The 23,309-nt window shown below is 44.9% G+C and overlaps 1 protein-coding gene across 2 annotated transcripts in view; it reads right to left on the bottom strand.

The window, feature by feature from the left end:
• LOC138246154 (histo-blood group ABO system transferase 1-like) overlaps positions 1–9,418 on the bottom strand; it is a 576,036-nt gene extending 566,618 nt beyond the window's left edge. For both annotated transcript variants that reach the window (XM_069200435.1, XM_069200437.1), the window contains exon 1: positions 9,151–9,418. The gene's annotated coding sequence lies outside the window, so the exon portion shown is untranslated. The remainder of the gene's footprint in view (positions 1–9,150) is intronic.
• Between the last annotated feature and the right edge of the window lie 13,891 nt (positions 9,419–23,309).

The following is a 23,309-nucleotide window of genomic DNA, read 5'->3' as shown; positions in this document are numbered from 1 at the left end:
AACTAAACTAAACCTATACCTAAGATAATACATATCATAGAATATCTGGGCCATACCATATCAGACCACAACCTACTACTACTACCATTTTGTCTGGACACACAACACTCCACCTATCCCTACATGGAGATTACAAACTGCTGCCATGGAGGTGTTGTACTTTGAGACTCACTAAGGGAATTTATTGATGCATACTTCATGGAAAATGCTGATGAGACTTTCAATCCATTACCTAAGAAGCTTTTATAGTCACCCTACATGGTCACTGTATGCAGACCTCCATCAGACTGGGAAGCCAATAACTACCCAGCTTCACTCACAAGATAGCTGCTTATGGGGCTTAGAAAGCCAATCAGTCATGGACAACTCAGCAGTTGCCCCCCCTACAGGGTGCTAGAGAGAAACATGTCACATTGATAGAATGCCAGCAATGTATCGACTGTACTGCGTTGACATGACAACATGAAGAAGGCGATAAAGATGGGAGCTTGGGCGCATGGCTGATGAATCCCATTAAAAGGGACACGATCATCACCAAATTCAGGGAAACGAGTGGGGTACTACAATGGCCACAGACATCCATTGATGCTGCCATCTTTTGACAGTACATTACACTGTACTCTGACACAACCACTAGCTCACACGCTGCTATTGAGGCTTATTTGGATGCTCTCCCCTTCCCCACAAATTCCCACGAGGATAGAGTAGGGAACTAGGATTGATAATTTTCTTACAGGAGATTAAAAATACTAACTTCCTGCTGGCCCATGGAAAGGTACAGGGAGAAGATGGTCTACCACTTACAATTTTCCCTGTTTATGCTGACCAACAGGCTCCCAAATTGGTCAAGCTCTATATTGAAGCATGTAACTGGGGGTGTTTGCCACCCATCACTCACAAGGCACTAGTAACAGATTTTCTAAACATGAGAGAACCCTAGAACAACTATCCTCTTACTGCCCCCCTCAATTCGTAATGTGGGTTTTTAAATGCTGGGTAAAATCCTGACCAATAGACTGCTGCCACCAAATGCCAAACAGCCCACCTCAAGCACAGTAGGTTTATACTGGGTAGAAGCACATCTCAAAACATCTGCAGACTGTTTCAAATTTCAGAAGTAGCTCTGAAGCAGTGGCCTAACCTGGCTGTAGTAGCAATTGATAAAGAGAAGGCCTTCCACTGCCTTAGTTGGAATTTCTTATATAAGGTTTTGTCCCGCTTTGGTCTGTGAGGTTCATTGCTTAAGTGGACACAATTACTCTATACCAACCACACAGCCCTAGTATGAACTAGCCAAATTACATCAGAGTCCTATTAAATCCACAGAGGCACCAAAAAGGGATGCCCTGTTTCCCCTTTCCTATTTGCCCTGGTGATGAAGCCTTTTGCCATATGATCCCAAGTGATCGCCAGAAAATGGGGGATCCCGGATGGTAGGGGCATGGACTTGATATCTCTGTATGCAGACCATATTTTCCTTTATCTCAGAAACACAGACACTCATTTAGCAGAGATATTCAAAGAGTAGGCGGCATTCAGCTGCATTTCTGGGTTGCAGGTAAAATGGGATAAGACTATTGTCTTCCTGATGCGATTGTGAACTCCACCTGAGTGGGACTCCACTGGGACCCTACTCACACAATGGGAGTACACTACATTTAGATACTTGGGGATATGGATATGCCACATTGAAAACTGATGTGACAGACCGGAAGATCGGATGTACGTTACGATTCCTCTGCCCCAGGTCTCCTTTGGGTGCACCCTCCCGTTGTCCTCAATGGACAGAATAACAATAACAAAAATGGTGATGCTACTCCAATTGTTATAGTATTCAGCCAACATACTATATGCGTTGCCAAGGATACATTTTAAAGAGATGGATGCGCTCATCCACAAATTATTTTAGAATGGGGGACGCACTAGGGATACTATGGCACCCTTAGATTACATATTGACAAAGGAGGGTGCGGGCCCCTGATTTCAGGCTCTATTACCTTGCAGCACACACACAATGGATCTTGCGATAGTACTACATGAATACATAATGCAATATATCAAATGGTGCAGTGGTTGCAATGCCCTAAGAAACCACAAAAGGACAAACCACTGCTTTTCAGAGTGGCACAACACTGTCATTGGTTGACCCTAAATTGGTGCTGAGCCTCTTCACCTATACATGGCTATATGCCGACATTGTTCAGTACAGGATAGGGCTGCAGGCTAATCATGTAGCTCTATAAATCACTGCAATTGCTCCTACTTTACCTGTGGATAAGCTTAAACTTCACTGGGGAACAGACTTGGAACACAACTCACAGAAAGGATGTTAGAACTGACAGCCTTAGGGTGGTCACACCCACCATTTTGGCCACCTTCTTCCAAGTTTTGACACTGTTTTGCTGGTTTTAGTTCTCTGCGCACTTTACCACTGCCAACCAGTGCTAAAGTGCACATGCTCTCTCCCTTAAAACATGGTGACATTGGCTCATACCCAATTGGCATATTTAATGTACTTGTAAGTCCCTAGTAAAGTGCACTGCATGTGCCCAGGGCCTGTACATTAAATGCTACTAGTGGGCCTGCAGCACTGATTGTGCCACCCACGTAAGTAGCCCCTTAACCATGTCTCAGGCATGTGCAGTTTCAATGCCACTTCGACGTAGCATTTAAAAGTACTTGCCAAGCCTGAAACTCCCCCTTTTCTACATATAAGTCACCACTAAGGTAGGCCCTGGATAACGCACAGGGCTGGGTGCTATGTAGGTAAAAGGCAGGACATGTAGTGTATTCATGTGTATCTACAAAACACTCATACTCAAATAGAGCTACTTGCATTAGACCTTTTAACAAAACAGACCAAATGAGACACAAAATATATTTTTCAGTTGTTTTACCCTCTTTGTTCCTTTGTTGTGTAGTCATATTTAGTTACTCTAATGTATAGATATATTTTTTGATTCATAATTGTATGTAGTAGTCTGATTCTTTTTATGGCTCAAGTCCTTAACACATTGATATGTCATGTAAATAAGTACTCAGGGTATATTTATAAAGGGGATCAAATGTAGAAGTCTCAGGTCTTGGTGGCCAATGACCTCTGGTCATATTTCTTGAAGGCCGAAATCCCTCACCCACCCAGTGGTAGCATGCTTGATCATTGTGTCCCTCCTCATATTGGTAGTGGAGTTTTACCAACATAGGCTACAACCCTGGGGATCAGGAGAGCTCTTCATATGGAAACAGAGTCACAGTCTGGTTGTCGGTACCTAGAATTACTGGTGTGGGGTTTGATTAGTGTGGAGAGGAAAGGAGTAACATAAAACTACCTACTGGTGGACTAACAACCTTATTTGCATCTCCAGTGTTTCGAATTAAAAACAACTAGGAAGATGCCTAGGTCTACTCTTCAGCCCTTTTATGCAGGCTTCAATTTTACCTATGTGTATGTGTAACACTGCCTCCTCACATGCATGTCAGAGGGGTGAGGGTCACCACTGAAATAATAGTGGGCCCGATTCACAAAGGTAAACTTAGACCAAAAGTCTAACTTTACTTGTAACGAAGTTAGACTTTTGGTCTACGTTTAGACTCTTGGCCTATGTTTACCTTTGTGAATCAGGCCCAGTAACTTCATACATGTCAGGTGTATCAGCATAATGATTTTAGAACAGTAACTGCTTGGAAGTGAATATCAAGTAGGTTTGAGTCCTACACTTTAAACAAAGGAACTTAGCTAGTACAAGAAGACAAAAAAACCACCATGTATTGTAGAGACAGACTAATGCACAGACCAATTGCAATCATGGGTAAAGTCTGCTGATGTGGTGTTAAAGGAGACAGGAAATAGATAAAGCTGGTGCAAAGCCAGTTAATTATAGCATTGACAAAATGTTACAAGTAAAATATTAAGTATGTGCATGTACCTCTAAGAAGGACAGCATAGTGTGCTGGAGGGAGCTCATTAGATACACATTAATAAGTACTTGAACACAAGTCTTAGATGTGTCAATCACAGTTCCAGTGGCATAGGTCTTTAAATGTAGCTTTATGTGCAACTGGGTTCGTGTGACATGAGGACACTACAATAAGTGACGTAACACCTTATGCGATCAAGGTACATATCACCAAAATCATAATGGTAGGTGTAATGCAATTTATCACACAAGCAGGCGGTGAAAAAATACTTGATTTGGCCCCATTTCCACGTTGTGTCTGTCTGCTTTCATTGTTTTAACATTACAGAAAGAGCCTTTACAGTATATGCCCATGGTTATTTGTGTGTGGTGTGGTAAACAGAAGGCAAGGGGATTTGGGAGTTGTAAGGTCATAAACTACCATACTTCCAAGGATGGTGTGGTATTTCAGAACCATGCATACTTTTGCCAAGGGTCAGTTACGTTTCTTGCTGTACCCAGTAGCCAACAGATTCTGGGACATGTAGGTGTGTGTTGCATGTATTGCTGCACTAGGAAGACACATAATTCTATTAAATTTGGGCCGGTAAGTGTTGATACTTCTAAAAACACTTCCTTATGCCTTAGTGTACGGAATGTGGATATGAAGACACAAAGAATAATCAAATATAAGGTATCAAAACCGTAGTGAATGAAGAGTATTTGTTTCCAAACATACTGGGAATCAAAAGAAAGATCGCTGATTAATATGATTGTACTGCTGGCAATGAAAATGAGGAGTACACAATAGTAACAGTTCAATGATATGAGTAAGACATTGGATAGTCTGTTACATAAACAATAGTCTGTTTTCATATGAGAGAAGACGTTCATGGTAATAATTTTCCAACAAGATCTAAGATATGAACATACACTTAGGTATGATGGTTGGAAAATAGCACTGTCATAAGGTTTTTGTTGTAAAGATATCCATATTGTATTTCATCATTAAGGGGTTTACGTAAAAAAATCCATCATTGTTCCATATTAAAAAGAATTCTTGAAAGGAGTGTCCGGTTATCTCTCTCTCTCTCTCTATATATATATATATATATATATATGTAGTTTTATAATGACAGACCATTTACGATCATCTTCATGATGCGTCATATTGAGGAAATATTAGTCAGTTTAATGGTAAATGGCCGCATATAATGCGGCTACATTTTTCATGAAGCTTCTCTGTGGCCCCCCAATGATTCAACAAACCAAGAGATCATTCCAATTTCTTTTTCTCTTTCCGAAACTAGAGCTGCAATAGACTCCCTGAAATGGGGGAAGGCTCCTGGCCCAGATAAAATTCCAGGTGATTTATATAAATCTAGACCTGATATATGGGCTCCCTACCTCAATTTTATCTGCAATGCTATTGCAGCAGGAGCACCAGTTCCATCTACTTGGAAAGGGGCTGAAATTGTACCGATCTTCAAAAAAGGAAATCCAAACATTCCGGCCAACTACCGTCCAATTAGTCTCCTCGATAACTTCCAAAAAATGTATGCGAAACATCTTCTGTCCCACCTTGAGGAATGGATTATAGAGTCTGAAGCCCTTTCTGATTTACAAGCGGGTTTCAGACCCGCAGTGAGCACAGTTGACCAAGCTCTAAGATTTATGTCAATAAAATGGAAGAATGTTGACCTGGGGGGGGGGTAACCTTTATGTGGTCTTTATAGACCTAAGAGCCGCATTTGACCTGATCCCCAGGAATCTGCTGTGGTCAACATTATTAAACATGGGAGTGCCATTTGGCCTCCTGAAACTCATAGCTCAGTTGCACCAAAATACCTTTGCCCAAATCAGGTGTGGACAGGGGGGCGAGCTGACTGACCCTGTAGCTATCAAAAAAGGAGTTAGACAAGGTTGTGTTTTGGCACCTACTCTTTTTCTGCTCTACATTAATAATTGCATCCACTACCTAGAGAACTGCATAACTGATTCTCCGAAACTAGGTGGGAAAAAAATCCCCTGCCTGCTATATGCAGATGATACGATCCTACTTTCAAAATCGCCAATGGGAATTCAACACCTGATTAATCAGTTCTGTGCTTATTGTAGTGATTTTGGTTTAGATGTAAACATTAAGAAAACCAAATTTATGATATTCACTACCTCTGAAAAACGATCGCGTACTAATATTAAGATGAATTCGACCCCATTGGAGAAAGTTGAAGAGTTTGATTACTTGGGTTTCAGATTATCTACATCAGGCAAATGGAAGGCAGCAATTGACAAAGGGGCTCTGATCATAAGCCAAAGAGGTGGGGCCTTAGTCCGCAGATCTAGAAAGGCTCCGAGCCCCCCTCTGAACATTCTTGCGGAGATTTATAATGTTCAAATCAGAGCAGCAGCCCTATATGGAGCGGAACTTTGGGGGTCCCATAAAAACCTGGACATTCTGCAAACTAAGGAAAATATTTTCCTCAGGCAGGTGTCCAGGCTAGGTACGGGCACTCCAATGACCCCTTTAAGGCTTGACCTTGGCTTAAATGGCATTAAAACCACAGCGGCCTTAAGACCCCTTACCTACTGGATTCGTCTATGGAAATCTGCTGAACTAGAACCATATAGGCTGGCTATAAGAGAGTTGATAGCCGCTCCCAAGGCATTGGAGAGAATCCCTTGGCTGAAAGAGATGAAAATTGCCTGGGACAAAATGGGTCTTTCCCATTATTGGAACCACCCGGATCAAATCCCTGATAGGGCTAGGAGATTTGTCGCGAGCAGATATTGGGAGAAAGTTAACGAAGATTCCCTGCACCAAAAGAGGGCGGGTAGGTTAACAATGGATTTTCTTCAAATTAAGCATGAACCCTGGGCTGAGAATTTCCTGAACCTCCCTATCCCTCCGTATGCACGCACTCTATACCTGAAGTTAAGATATGGTACATTGCCTACCAATGGTTTCACGGCCCATTTGCCTTCTAACATCGCTACAAACGATAGGTGTATTTTCTGTCAACATTGTAAAGAAACATCAGAGCATGTATTATTCTTCTGCCCTTTGTACAAGACACCAAGAAAGAGGTGGATTATCCCCCTCTGTAAAAACATGTCATTTCAGGATAGAGTAACTGCCATTAGAATCTGTACACATGATTTTTCTCCCAAGGTTGCCATTCCAGTTACCAAATACTTATCGGAGGCCTGGTATATCCGTCGCAAGTTCATTGCACCCAAAGGCTCCTGAGTCATTTCTATACTAGTTTTTAGAAGGATTTTAATCTTCTCTTTTTATCCTTTTTGTATTGCTTTTAGTAGGAAATTTCCATTACGAATTTGTTGCCTTTCTTATGACTACCAAGACTGCACAAGCTTATATAGCCTTCCCATATAGTTTTCCTGTTGTTTTTTTTTTTTTTTGATTGGTACTCTGATAATGTTTCCTTTTAGTCCAATTAGACTATTTTAGTCTTTTTTGTCTTCTGGTTGTGCACACTGGCCCTCCAGACAAAAAGTTCTACATTTTAGTTTTTAGCTCTGTCCCCTTTTTTATTATATCTATTTATGTTTTATTTTATTGTATTTATATATATGATGAAATGCTTTGTCCTGCTGTTCTTATTGTTACAATGTTTTGACGTCTATTGGTTTTATATTGTTACTATGTTTTTATCACATTCCTTTTTCAAGTATGATTGTTATTACTATCTTAAATGGACTAGATTTCTAGACCGAATGAACCTAATAAAATAAATAAAATAATGACAGACCATTTACGATCATCTTCATGATGCGTCATATTGAGGAAATATTAGTCAGTTTAATGGTAAATGGCCGCATATAATGCGGCTACATTTTTCATGTTGTCACATCCACATTTTTGAGTTTGCATGGAAATTTAATAAAGTATATGATGCCTGTACTTTTTGAGTTGGAAAGGTGTTCTATTTCTTGCTGTGCAGAGACTAGGACTTTGTCAGTATTCCCAGTGAATGGGCCCACGTAGCTTGTGCCCCAGGGATGGTGCCTTAGTACCCTCTGCAGATCTCATAGTAAGATCTGTTTGAGATTATTGCTTAATATAGTATTTCTGGGCCTGGTGTGTATGAAGTGATCTCAGAAGTTAAAACTCTTCTTAAATGCAAAACGTAGATGAGCAAGAGTCACTCTAACTGCTTCTTCAGGGAAAATTCTTCCAAGACTCGCTTTAATTAAAGGTCCATATCATGCACCATCCAAAATCGGGCCAACCTTTACTATAACAGCTGGTCTATGCACAATGGATACCTAGAGGTACACGAAACAAGAGTGGTATTCAAAGCACTCTTTTTGTATTTCTCTGTGTTAAATCTCCGACTGAAACATCTATCTGCTATATCCACAGATATTGGCCATAGTGGTTGGGACACCCTGCAGGCTTAACTGCATGAGAACACTGCAACAATTCACATCACAACCGATACAAGTATGTACTGATGCACTTTATAAAGTGCACGTTGTTTACAGAAAAGCAAAATGAACTATTATAATGGAGTTAAATCATTATATGATGAAAATCTTAATAGTTCAGTAATACTCTACAGATATATATCAAATCACAAAAGGATTTCAAGTTGATCTGCAAATACATTTTATTCTTGCTTGGTGTAAACTCATCTAGTAATTTTGCACTGCGCTCAAGCAAAAATTCTCAATGACCTTTGAATGAAATAACACAATTTGGGAACCTTGTAACTTTTTTGTCCACTTCCAAATCTACATAAATCTTTAGAAAAAATGTAGTGGCCACATCAATTTATTTGTGTAATCAACTATATTACCTAATGGTGGTAGACACTATAACTTGTGCCGGAATGTAACTTTAGGCCACAAGTTATAGTTTCTTATCATAAGTACAACTACAACTATAACTGCTGAATTTCTATGGTTCTCTATGTGTAAAATATCAACCTAACTATAATGTCCCTGTAACCTTTTTCAGTGGATAGATAGATAGATAGTTAGATAGTTAGATAGATAGATAGATAGATAGATAGATAGATAGATAGATAGATAGATAGATCGATAGATAGATAGATAAGAGAGTTTGCTTAGTCTTTTCGATTCTGTTTGGTGCACTTCAGCATAATACAATGTTACTCTGAACAGTAGAGAACACATTTTGAGTGTGTTGCAACTTCACTCGTGTTAGCATTCAGTGTTCGCTCATTCACAGACCAGTTACATAACAGACAATGTTTATTCACCTTACCTCATTCCAAAGTACCCTCACCACTAAATCTTCTATCTGGTTCCTGCTTGCCTGTCTCAGGGTCTACGCTTGTCTTGTCTGCCTTCGTCAGGAAGAATATTTCGATTTCTTTTTTTCTGTCTTCGTTGGCTGTGGAGTTATACACCCAAATGCAACAGGAAGGAGGAAGAGAAGTAACTGGCAGCAACTCAAATGCCACGGGGAAGACGCTCCAAGAAAAACAACGCGTTCTTGAGGTGATGCAGGCGTTTCCAACATACGCCTTTAATTATACCTGAGAAGAGAGTTTTTGTTAGCCTTTTATATTTACATTGTCATTCCACAATTAACTTTTAAATAGTCACAATGTGCAAACAACAACCATAAGTTGCATTCCTTCCTACACATTTTCTCTCCTTAAAGGGTGGTTTTAACTATGTGAAACGTTCCCTATGTGGAATAATTCATTTACATGAATATTGATTGTTTATAGGTTCAGAAAATATGGTATATATCTGTAGTAGTAAAAATTAAGCACGTTTTTGTTTTTGGTACATGTGGTGTATTCGTGCTTATCTATAAAGCACTCATATTTGAAAAGATCTACTTGAATTAGATGTTTTAACAAGACAGACAAAATGAGACTAAAAATGCACATATTTTACAATCTTTTTGCCCTCTTCATTCTTCAGTTGGGTATACATTTTTAGCCACTCTAATTTATAGGATTGCACTTGTACATGTTTAGTATTTTATTCTTTTTACCTTCTTTATTCCTTTTTTGCATATTCAGATTTAGTCACTCTAATTGATAGGACTATATTTTGATATACAATTATATGTAGTATTCCGAAGCTTTTTATGACACTTTTCTTTCTTGTGCTCAACTCCTTAACACATTGATATGTCATGTAAATAAGTCCGCAGGTAATATTTCTAAAGGGAATCAGATCTGGAAGTCTCAAGCCTTAGGGAGCTAATGATGTCTTGTCATATTTTTTGAAGATCGAATGCCCTCACTCATCATATTTCTTGAAGGTCGAGAGCCCTCATTCACCCATTGGTGGCATGCTTTATCATAGTGACCCTCCTCATATTGGTAATTGAGTTTTATCAACATGAACTACAACCCTGGGGAACACAGCCACAATGTGGTTGGCGGAACCTAGAAATTCTGGTGAGGGGTATGATTAGTGTAGATAGGAAAGGAGTAGCATAAAACGACCAACTTTTATTTGTGTCCCCAGTGTGTAGAGTTAAAAGCAAGTGGGAAGAGGTGGAGTTCTGCTCTTTGTATCATGTCGCCTTGTTTCAGCCCTTTAATGGGCCCTCAACAGGTGCCATGGACTGTTCTCAGGACCCGAACTTTCTGATTATGATAAATGATAAAGATGAATATGTTTAAAGCATTGATACAAGGCCTGTAAGCTCATTGGAGGAACACTGTTTCCTTCTGAGGCTGTCTTGGTTAACAGATAACATAGTTAAAGTCAGGAGACATAACAGCTTGTACTTGTTAAGCGGGTATTTTGTAAGTGAAACCAGATCAAGTGCAAACAATGCACATGTATAAATTGAAGTGGACATGCAACATAAACACACAACACTAGAACCATATTCAATAATCATTTCCACACAATGTGCAGTCTTCACTTTTACCTCTGTGTATCTGTATCACTGCCTCCTCACATGAGTATCAGTGGGGCAAGAGTAACGTCATACATGTAAGGTGTATCAGCATAAAGATTTAACATCATTAAATGTATATAAAAAAGTATCAAGCAGTTTTGAATCCTGCACTTTTAACAAAGGTACCTAGCCAGAACAAGAATAGCAAAAGATCACCTGTGTACTACCCCCCATGCTGGAAATTGTTTTTCTGGAAGCTGTATTTGAGATAATTGTACTGTATGCGATGAGGTCAGCCAATTTTAGTATAATTGGAAACTTGAATTTGCACTTTGACTCCGATAACATAGCTCCTGCTCACTCAACAAGATATGTACTAGGTCCAGTTTTTCCTTCTTGGCGTCTCTGAATGTTCACGCCTCTGTGACATTATCCTGGACTGATCACCAATGCGGTCCCTTTAATGATAGTGGGGAAGCCCTCACCACCTCAGACAAGGTTTAGACCATGTGTTTATAGACAGTGGAATAAACTTGATGATGATAGTTTTTGTAATTTGCTAACCTTTGATATACCAATAGTTTATACTAACGTAGAAGAATCAGTATTGAGAACTAACTCTTGGATTACGTCTGTGCTTTATATTTGCATCCCTGAAATAGTGGCTAAGCCTTAAAAGAAACCATCTGCCCCTGTGTTTGATACTCACTTAGCTGAGCAAAAAGAAAGATGTAAAATCCTTGTTATAAATGGGGTCACTGGTTGGCAGTTGGTATGCACTCTGTCAAAGCAGGGACCCTCACTCTACTCAGGGTAAAGGAAATATACACCTAGGATAAACCCTGCTCACCCCTCTGACAGCTTGGCACATGCTATCAGGCTTACCTCAGAGATAATGTGTAAAGTATTTGTACCAACACACACAGTAACACAGTGAAAACACCACAAAAGTGACACACCTGTTTAAGACAATAGCGAATATTTAGGTAAATCAAACAAGACCATAACAACAAAAATTCAACATACACAAGCAAAGTTATGAATTTTGAAATGAAAAAGAGTCTTAATCCATGGAAATCAATGTATTCATTGTTTTTACACAAAGTACCTAGTTTGCGTCAAAACTTTAACCGCACAGGCGAGCGTGCGTCGTAAAAGTCAGCGATGCGTCAATTCCTGATTTGCAAGTAAGGCTGTGCATAGTTTCTTCTCCGGTCGGGTAGGCAATGCATTGTTTTTCTCTGGCTAGGTACACTTGCCAGGTCGAATTGGCAGTTCAAGACTGCACACACAGACACTACAGTGGCAGGTCTGAGACAAGTGTACAGGGCTACTCACGTGGGCGGCACTATCAGTGCTGCAGCCCCACTAATAGCATTTGATTTACAGGCCCTTGGCACCTCTAGTGCATTTTACTAGGGACTTACTAGTAAATCAGATATGTCAATCATGGAAAAGCCGATCACATACATACACTTTACACTGGACCACTTGCACTTTAGCACTGGTCAGCAGTGATAAAGTGCCCAGATTACCAAAAACAGCAAAAACATGGTCCAACACACAGTCGAAACATGGGAAGCAGAGGCAAAAAAAGACAGGGGATACCTCTCCAAGGATGCCAGTTCTAACATGTGTTCCCCCAGCTGAAAGTGGGGAGAACTACCGTACCTCATGGGAGTTCTCATCACTAAGGAGGAAGAATCTGAAGACAATCAGCATTGGCATGTTCTGTTCCAGGTCGGTGTTCCACCGTAAAGTCCATCCCCTATAGGGAAATGGACCACCTCAACAGATTTGAATTCTCACCCCTCATCTGCATTAACCATCTGAGGTGCCTGTGGTCGGTCTGAACCTGGAAGTGAGTTCCAAACAAGTTGGGTCTTAGCTTCATCATCACCCAGACCACAGCAAAAGCTTCATGCTCAATTGCACTCCATCTACATTCCCAGGGAAATACCCTCCTACTAATGAAGACTACAGGCTGGTCTAGGCCCTCTATTGATAGCTGTGACAACACTGCTCCTACCCCATGCTCTGAAGCATCAGTCTGCATGACAAATTCTTTGGAGAAGTCAGGTACCCTCAACAGGGGTGCCAGCCACCCACATGGCTGCCTTCAGGGCATCAAAAGCTGTCTGGCAAGACTCATTCCAGATCACCTTTCTGGGCTGTTTTTTTGGGGGTTAACTCAGTCAACAAAGCAACAATAGTGTCATACCCCTTGACAAACATCCTATAGTATCCTGTGAGGCTTAAAAAGGCTCTCACCTCAGTCTGGGTTTTGGGAGGCTTCCCAAGCCTGAATGGTGTCATTTTTTGGCTGTAGGGGGGCCACTTGGCCACTACCCATCTGGTGTCCCAAGTACACGACAAAACCCTACCCTATTTGGCACTTGCTAGCCTTAATAGTGAGACCCACATTCTGCAGGGCCTCTAGCGCTCTGCAGAGGTGCTGCAAGTGTTCCTCTCAGGTGGAGCTGAACACAGCAAAGACACCCAGGTAGGCAGCACTGAAATCCTCCAGTCCAGCCAACACCTGATTAACCAACCTCTAAAAGGTGGCAGGGCCATTCGTCATCCCAAAGGGCATCACCCTAAATTGGTAGTGCCCCTTTGGGGTGGAGAACGCAGACCTCTCGTTTGCTCCCTCAGTCATGGCAATCTGGCAATATCCAGACATTAAGTCAAATGTACTGAGATATTTGGCAACCCCTAACCGGTCAATGAGCTCATCAGCTCGGGGGATGGGTTGCGCGTCAGTCTTAATGACCGCATTGAGTCCCCGGTAATCCACACAGAACCTGAGTTCTGGAGTGGCATTAGGAGCAGCAGCTTTTGGGACCAAGACCACAGGGATGGTCAAAGGGCTACTGGAGAACTAAATGACCCCAAGACATAACATTTTGCATACCTCATCCTTTAAATTGGCTCTAACCTTGTCAGTCACTCTATAAACCTTATGGTTAACAGGAGGACTGTCCCCGGTGTCCACATCATGTGTACACAGATGAGTGACCCCTGGGATCAAGGAAAAGTGAGAGGCAAACTGCCCCTACATTTGGAGACAGCCCCTCTGTTGTTCTGGGGGTCAGTGAGGGGGAGACGTTCACACCCTCCACTGAACCATCTTTCTCTTTGCCAGACAGGAGGTCACGTAGTGGCCCACTCTCTTCCTCCACCCCATCACCTGTTGCTAAGAGCATTGTCACCTCTGACTCTTGGGAGTCCGCAAGTTTACCAGATAGGTGAATCACTCTTGCGCTCCATTATCTCAAATGGCCAAGTGCACTTATCTTGGAGAGCCATAGGCTCCACTGGGGCCATCACCCAAACTTGTTAGCCAGGCTGGAACTCAACACTTCATATCTTCTTAGCTTGCTTCCAGATTCTCTTGGACGAGCTTCCTGAAGCGAGCTGCCTGGTTCCTAAAAGCCAGCATGTAACTGGATACATCCTGGGGGGCTTACTAGAGGCCTTCTCCAAGCCTTCCCTTACCAGACTCAAAGGACCCCTGACAAGGTGGTACAGTAACTTCAAAAGGGCTAAATCCAAGACCCTTTTGAGGCACCTCCCTGTGGGTGGACAGAAGTCATGGAAAGAGGACGTCACACTTACACCTCAAGGGCTCTGACAGGCCCATGATCATGCCTTTCAATGTGTGGATGAATCTCTCCACTAAACCTATTACTTTGGAGGTGATAAGGAGTGGTTAACCTATATGTCACCCCACACTCCTTTTTACAGAGACTTTATATAGGTTGATATGAAGTTGGTATCCCTATCAGATATCACCTCCTTGGGAGAACCCCATGCAGGTAAAAACCCCCATCAAAGCACGTCCCACCACAGGGGAGGTGATTAACCTCAAGGGAATGGCTTCTGGGTACCGGGTGGCATGGTCCACCAAGACCAGGATGAACCTGTTGCCCTTGGCTGTCTTGGGATCCAGAGGCCCGCAATGTCAATACTTACCTTTTCAAAGGTGATGCTGACCACAGGAAAAGGTTGGAGGGGAGCATTACATTTCCCCCCACTCTTGCCTTCTGCCTGACAAGTTTGGCAAGACCTTCAGTGTGCATCTGAGTGCCTGCACATCTTGGGCCAGTAGACATGGGTGACAAGCCAGTCAAAGGTCTTGTCCTGCCCCAAATGACCAGCTAAAAGCATATCATGAGCCAGACCCAGTAGGAAGGCTCTGAAGCACTCGGGTACCATCAGCACAGGGGCTGATTCAGGCTCAGCAACCTTAGGATCACTATAAAGGAGGCCATCCTCCCAGTAGATCAGGTGTGAACCAGGCTCCTTGCCAGATGCCTGGCTTGCAGCCTGCTGCCGCAAACCCTCCAGAGTAGGGCATGTCTTCTGCGCCTCACAGGATGCCTCCCTGGTGGGTTCATCCTCCTGCTGCTACTGTGTCACCTCTGGGACCACCCCCCCAAGTTCAGCCAGTTGTTCCCCTGTAGGCTTCAGGGCTTCCTCCCTACTGGACAGTGGGAATTTTTGGAGCGGTTTTCCATGCCCCTTACTCCTCCTCCTTTTGGCAGACACCTGGAACACTCTCTCAGGCACCAATGTCTCCTGATCACCCTGATGGGCTGCCATAGACTGGGTAGACACACACACCCAAGCAGGCAGACCCAACATCTCCAAGTGAGACCTGCGTTGCACCTCCTTCCAAAGGGAATCCTCCAGGTCATTGCCTAGCAGACAATCTACAGGCATGGTTGGACTCAAGCTACTCTCAAGGAACCTGAGACCCCGCCCCCCATTCAAAGGGAACCTGCACCACTCTGTACAGGCACTCTGAGTTGTACACCACAACTACTTGGTAAAGTACATGGGGATCTATTTGCTCTTCAGACACCAGGTGACTTATCACAGTAGTCACACTGGCTCCTGTGTCTCTCAGAGCCTCCACCCTCTGTCCATTGATGGTCACCCACTGCCTGTACTTCTTAGTGTTCTCTGAACCATCTCACTGTACCCTAGTGAGACAGCTGGCTCCCCCCCACCTGGAACCAACTCCTCTTGGGATATGTGGGTTCCCCCCTCACATGACCCACCTGGCCACATGCATAACATTTGCAGGAACCCCCCTCTGCAAGTTTTCCTTTGGAAAACCAAGGCTTATTTTCAACTGGGGGCTGGGAATCCTTATCCTGGGAACTAGGTTGTGGCCCTTTAGAGAACTCGCCCTGTTTCCCTTACCACCCTTATCTTCTGAGATGGACCCTGCCCACCCTTGGTGTGGACTCCCCCATACCTCCTCTGGATTCTGGTGCTCTTCAAACGGTCTGCTTCCTGTGCAAGCTTCCTAAGGTCAGTCAGCTTGCTGCGAATCAGGTGCTAGTGCAGCTCTGGAAAACACAGACTATACAAATGCTCCAAAGTAATCAAATTGTACAGCCCCTCAAATGTTGTTACCTTATTGCCCATCACCCAACCATCCAGTGACCTGCAAAAAGAGTCAGCACATTTCAACCATGTTTGGGATTCCTTCTTTTTGTAGGACCTAAACTTGTCCTTATACTGATCAGGCGTGACACTATACCTTGTGATTTGGGCATCCTTCATGACAGAGTAAGTGAGCCCCTGAGGATCCCCTAAGGATGTCAGAGTATCCCTCTCCTCTACCTCAAAGTGCTTTCATGGACCCGCCCCCAATGTGCTTCAGGGACCAGATTCATATGGAGAGCAGACTCATACCCTTAAACCACAGATTTATGTCATCTTCCCTCTTGTAATCCTTCATTAGGTCTTTTGGGATGTGTACCCTCCTGTCAGGCTGCACTGATGTACTGCTGCCACCATCTCTTCTAGACTGTCTCCTTGGCATATTTGATTTACTAGTAAGTCCCTAGCAAAGTGCACTAAAGGTACCAGGGCCTGTAAATCAAATGCTACTAGTGGGCCTGCAGCACTGGTTGGGCAACCCACATAGGTAGCTCTGAAATCATGTCTCAGACCTGCCACTGCAGTGTCTGTGTGTGCAGTTTTAACTGTAAATTCGACTTGGCAAGTGTACCCACTTCCTAGGCCTAAATCTTCCCTTTTCTTACATGTAAAACACCCCTAAGGCAGGCCCTAGGTAGCCCCAATGGCAGGGTGCAGTGTATTGTTAAGGTAGGACATATAGTAATGTGTTTTATATGTCCTGACAGTGAAATATTTCTAAATTAGTTTTTCACTGTTGCAAGGCCGGTCCCTCTCTTAGGTTAACATGGGGACTACCTTTACATCTGATTAAAGTGAGATTCCCTTTGGGAGCAGATGGACATGTGGAGTTTGGGGTCTCTGAGCTCACAATTTAAAAATACATCTTTTAGTAAAGTTGATTTTAAGATTGTGTGTTTGAAAATGCCACTTTTAGAAAGCGGGCATTTTCTTGCTTATACCATTTCTGTGACTCTGCCTGTTTGTGGATTCCCTGTCAGGGTCAGTTTGACAGTTGGGCTGGTTGCACCTCACACTAAACAGTGACACAAAGGGAGCTGGGGCGTAGCCTGCATATCCTGATGAGCCATCTGTGCTAGTAGGGAGGGGAGGAGTAGTTACTTACACCTGAAAGGGCTGTGCCTGCTCTCACACAATGCAGTCTCCAACTCCCTGGTGAGTGTCTGGGTCCTGGCCTGGGCAAAGCAGGATTTCACATTCAAAATATACTTTACTTTGAAGTAGGCCTACTTTAAAGGAGTAATTGGGTATAAGACGCGCACCCAAAACCACAGACTTTAGAACACTTCTGGAAACAAGAGGAACCTCTGCCTGGAGAAGCGCTGAAGAGCTGAAGAGCTGAGGAAGAAGAGCTGCCTGTGACTGTGCTTCGTGGAGCTATCCTGCAGTTGTTGCTTCTGCCAGAGTAAGAGGGCAAAGACTGGACCTTGTGTGCCTTCCATCTTCAGAAAAAATCTCCAAGGGCTTGATTTAGAGATTGCCTCCTGTTGTTTGAAGTCCCAGGGACAGCAAATACTTCTCACTGCCAGCACCTGGAGTCTCTGGAGAGACTCCTGCTCTGACAAGTGGTGCCCTATCCCGTCCCTGGGCCCTTGAAAGGAAAAGCTGGTGAAAATCCAAAGAAATTGACTTTGGACGACTCCAGACCGATGCCGCTGCTGAACCCGGTGATGCCGCCTGCAACCGACTCTGTGATCTTCGCTGGAACGCGACGACCTTTGCAGGCCCGACACTGCTGCAGCCCCGCCGAAGTCCACGACTCCGTGGAAATCGCCGCACCACGTCGTGACCGACGCTGCTCGAAGTGCGCAGATTCAACATTTCGCACAGACGCCGTGATCCCCGACTTTGCGCATCGGCTTGTTTTCACTCTTCACCAAATGTACTGTACCTGGGGGTCTACGCGACTCCATGTCCGGCGCCGCTGGTGTCGGATTGTTGGGAACGACTCCGTCAGGACACCCTGTTAACACCTCATCGACGCATTTTGTGTTTCTAAGCACTATTTTTGAGTTTAATCTTTTAAAATTCATAACTTGACTTGTCTATGTCGGATTTTTGTCGTTTTGGTCTTGTTTTGTTTAGATAAATATTTCCTATTGTTCTGAACTGGTGTTGTGTCATTTTGTAATGTTTTCATTAAGTTACTGTGTGTGTTGGTACAAATACTTTACACCCAGCACTCTGAAGTTAAGCCTACTGCTCTGCCAAGCTACCAAGGGGGTAAGCAGGGGTTGGCTGAAGGTGATTCTCTGTTACCCTGACTAGAGTGAGGGTCCTTGCTTGAACAGGGGGTAACCTGACTCTCAACCAAAGACCCCATTTCTAACATTGGTGATCAGAGGTTGGGAACTGGACTTGTATTTGTACTTGACATACAGTGATTAAGTGTACACTACTCTGAGTTCAGACCACTATGTGACCACATACTACTTGTCTTGTGATTTTGCTTTTTTCTCTTTGGGAGTACTTTTGTTCTACTTCTATTTTTGCTGATCCCTTGATTGACATTTTTTGGAAACTTCATTTGGGAACTTGCTTCTGCCTTGGAATTTGCACTTTTGTTTAACTCTTCATCATGTTTCAATCTGGAGATGCATCAGCTGGAGCTGCTTTTGACCTAGAGAAATTGGAAAGCTACACAGTGGCTCAGTTGAAGCAGTTCTGCAAGAATGTGGCCTGTCCCATCAAGAGCTCTTCCAAGAAGGAGGAGCTGCAAAAGGCATCGAAGGCCTGGGTGACAACTAAAGAGGTTGAGGGGCACACAGAGGAGGGGCAGGGTTTGGAGGAGAGGGTGCAAGTCACTCACAATGATGTAGTGGGTGGGCTTGTTATGTCTAGGGAGAGAGTCTCCAGGGCAGGTAGCAGTGTGTCCTCCAAGGGTCTGACACCTGAAGAGTTACAGGACAGACAGGCAGAGAGGGAATATCAATTGGAGCTGAATAAGTTCAGTCTAAAGATGGAGATGGAAAGGGAGATGGAGCAGAGAAGTTTGGCCATTGAGGAAAGGAAGCTGCAGCTGGCTCATGAGCTTAGCTTAAAGGAGTTAGACACAAGGAGCCAGTCTAGCAGAGATGGTGGCAGCAATCCTAGAGTGCAGCCTGAGAGGGGGGTACACATTCCTAAAGACCTTGTGAAGGATTACAAGAGAGAGGATGACATATACTTGTGGTTCAAGGGGTATGAGTCTGCTCTCCACATGAATCTGGTCCCTGAAGCTCATTGGTGGGCGGGTATGTGGAAGCACTTTGAGGTAGAGGGGAGGGATACACTGACAGCATTAGGGGATGCTCAGAATCTCACCTACTCTAGCATGAAGGATGCTTTGCTTATTAGATATGGTCTTACCCCTGAGCATTACAATGATAAGTTTAGGCCCTACAAGAAGAAGGAATCCCAAACATGGTTGGAATGTGTTGCTTCTTATTGCAGGTCACCGGATGGTTGGGTGAAGGGCAGTAAGGTAACTACGTATGAGGGGCTTTACAATCTGATTGCGTGGGGGCACTTGTACAGTTTATGTTTTCCAGAGCTGTGCCAGCACCTGATTGACAGCAAGCTGAGCTTGCTCAGGAAGTGGACCGCTGGGAGAGCACCAGGGTCTAAAAGAGGTATGGGGGAGAGCATGTTAAGGGTGGTCAGGGTCCCTCTCAGAAGAAACGGGGGGTAAGGGTAAACAGGGGGAGTTCTCTAAAGGACTCCAAACTGATTACCAGGGTATGGATTCCCAACCCCCCAGGGAAAAAAGCCATGGTTCTCCAAAGGGAAGCCAGTGGCAGGTGGTCCCCTACGTAAGTGCTATGCATGTGACCAGGTGGGTCATGTGAGGGGGGACCCCAAATGCCCCAAAAGTAACCATGGCACCCACTGGTGCGCCGTCCTAGGGTCTGGCCAGTGTAGCGCTTGGGGAGGAGTTGAATTCAGGCAGGTGGAAACCAGCTGAGATGACCCTTGTCTTACTAGGGGACAGTGAGATTGTCCAGAGAACCCTAGTGGCTGAAAACACTAAGAAGTACAGGCAGTGGGTGGCCATTAATGGACAGAGGGTGGAGTCTCTGAGAGACACAGGAGCCAGTGTGACTACAGTGAGGAGTCAGCTGGTTTCTGAACAGCAGATAGATTCCCAGGTCTTTCTCCAAGTAGTTGCAGTGGACAACTCAGAGCGCCTGTGCAGAGTGGCACTGGTTCCCTTTGAATGGGGGGGTCTCAGGTTCCTTGAAGGTAGCTGTGAGTCCAACAATACCTGTTGATTGTTTGCTAGGCAATGACCTGGTGGATTCCCCTCGGAAGAAGGTGGAATACAGGTCTCACTTGGAGATGTTGGGTCTGCCTGGGTGGGTATGCGTATCCACCCGTTCAATGGCAGCATGTCAGGGTGGTCAAGAGCCCCTGAAGCCTGAAACAGTGGCCCAGGGTACGCCAAGAAGAGGAAGGGCAGGGGGTGTGGGAAACCGGCCCCCGAAGTTTCCACGGTGCTGGAGGAGGCGGAGCCTGAGGGTGACACCCTGGAGCCTACAGGGGAACAGGTCGCTGAACTGGGGGAGGTCCCTGAGTTGTCGTAGTGGCTGCATGAAGGGGGCCCCACCCGAGAGGCATTCTGTGAGGCACAGAAGGTATGCCCTACTCTAGAGGGGCTGCAGCAGCAGGCTGCAGACCAGGTGGCTGGTGAGAAACCAGGATCACACCTAATCTTCTGGGAGGACGGCCTCCTGTATAGCGAGACTAAGGTTCCTGAGACTGGGTCAGCCCGTGTGTTGGTGCTACCCCAGTGCTTTTTGGCCTTTCTACTGGGTCTGGCTCATGAGGTGCCTTAAGCTGGACACTTGGGGCAGGGCAAGACCTTTGACAGGCTTGTCACCCACTTTCATTGGCCCCAAATGCGAAAGCACTCTGATACCTACTGTAGGTCTTGCCAAACTTGTCAGGCAAGTGGCAAGAGTGGGGGTAAATGTAAGGCGGCCCTCCAACCTTTTCCTGTAGTTAGTACCCCCTTTGACAGGGTTGGTATTGACATCGTGGGGCCTCTGGATCCCAAAACAGCCTTGGGCAGCAGGTTCATCCTGGTCTTGGTGGATCATGCCACCTGGTACCCAGAAGTCATTTCTCTAAGGACTGTCACTGCCCCTGTGGTAGGCCGTGCCTTGATGGGAGTTTTTATCCACATGGGGTTCCCCAAGGAAGTGGTATCTGATAGGGATACCAACTTCATATCTACATATATGAAGTCTATGTATAAGGTGTGTGGGGTAACCTACAAGTTCACCACCCCTTACCGCCCCCAAGGTAATAGTCTGGTTGAGAGATTCAACCGCACCTTGAAAGACATGATCCAGGGCTTGCCAGAGGCCTTGAGACGGAAGTGGCACGTCCTCTTGCCATGCCTTCTGTTCGCTTACAGGGAGGTGCCTCAAAAGGGACTTGGCTTTAGCCCCATTGAGCTCATCTATGGCCACCCTGTGAGAGGACCTTTGAGTCTGGTGAAGGAAGATTTGGAGAAAGCTTCTAGTAAACCACCCTTGGATGTATTTAGCTACATGCTAGCTTTAAGAAACCAGACTACTCGCTTCTGGAGTCTCGCACAGGAGAACCTGGAAGCAAGCCAGGAGGATATGAAACAGTGGTACGACTGGAATGCCACTCTGGTTGAGTTTCAACCTGGTCAGAAAGTGTGGGTGATGGCACCAGTGGAGCCTAGGGCACTCCAGGATAAGTGGACTGGGCAATTTGAGGTGGTGGAGTGCCAGAGTGAAGTCAACTACCTGGTGGACTTGCGGTCTCCAAGGAACCCTTTAAGGGTCCAGCATGTCAACCGCCTCAAGCCACACTTTGAGCGGACTGAGCTGTCAATGCTCCTTGCAACACATGATGGGGTAGAGGAGGAGAGTAAGCCTCTTCCCAACCCAGACTGAGGAGCAGCAAGGTGACTATCGCCACGTGTTGGGACAGTTTTCCTCACTGTTTTCCCTGATCCCAGGAGTCACACACTTGTGCACACATGATGTGGACACTGGGGGCAGTACACCTATTAAACATATGGTTTACAGGGTGACTGACAGGGTCAGGGCATGCATTAAGGATGAGGTATCCAAAATGCTTACCCTAGGGGTTATTGAGCACTCCAGCAGTCCTTGGGCCAGCTCAGTGGTATTGGTCCCAAAGGCTGAGGCACCTGGTGCCACTCCAGAACTCAGGTTCTGTGTGGACTACCAGGGACTCAATGCGGTCAGCAAGACTGACACGCACCCCATCCCCCGAGCTGATGAGCCCATAGACCGGTTGGGAGCTGCCGAGTACCTCAGTACGTTTGATTTAACATCTGGGTGCTGCCAGATTGCCTTAACTGAGGGGGCCAAGGAGAGGTCAGCATTCTCTACGCCAGATGGACACTTTCAATTTAAAGTGATGCCATTTGGGATGAAGAATGCCCCTGCCACCTTTCAGAGGTTGGTCAACCAGGTGTTGGCTGGCCTGGATGAGTTCAGTGCCACCTACCTGGATGACATTGCTGTGTTTAGTTCCACATGGGAGGAACACCTGCAACACCTCTGGAGAGTGTTAGAGGCCCTGCAGAAGGCAGGCCTCATTATTAAGGTGAGCAAGTGCCAAATAGGGCAGGGTTCTGTGGTGTACTTATGACACCAGGTGGGGAGTGGCCAGTTGGCACCCCTACAGCCTAAGATTGACACAATTCTGGCTTGGGAGCCTCCCAAGACCCAGGCGGAAGTGAGAGCCTTTTTAGGTCTCACAGGATATTGCAGGAGGTTTGTTAAGGGATATGGTACTATTGTTACCCCCTTAACCAAGTTGACTTCTAAGAAGCAACCCAGGAAAGTGATCTGGGCAGAGGCTTGTCAGAACTCATTTGATGCCCTGAAGGCTGCCATGTGCACAGCACCTGTGCTGAAGGCACCTGACTACTTCAAGGAGTTTGTTCTGCCAGCAGACGCCTCAGAGCATGGTATTGGAGCAGTAATCTCACCGCTTAATGAAGAGGGCCTAGATCAACCCGTAGCCTTCATTAGCAGGAGGTTACTACCCAGGGAACGAAGGTGGAGTGCCATAGAACGTGAAGTGTTTGCTGTGGTCTGGGCACT

Source organism: Pleurodeles waltl, chromosome 7, assembly GCF_031143425.1.
Source record: "Pleurodeles waltl isolate 20211129_DDA chromosome 7, aPleWal1.hap1.20221129, whole genome shotgun sequence".
In the NCBI taxonomy this organism is placed as follows: domain Eukaryota; kingdom Metazoa; phylum Chordata; class Amphibia; order Caudata; family Salamandridae; genus Pleurodeles; species Pleurodeles waltl.
The sequence above is the reverse complement of the archived record's forward strand: the minus strand, read 5'-3'. Positions and strand labels throughout refer to the sequence as shown.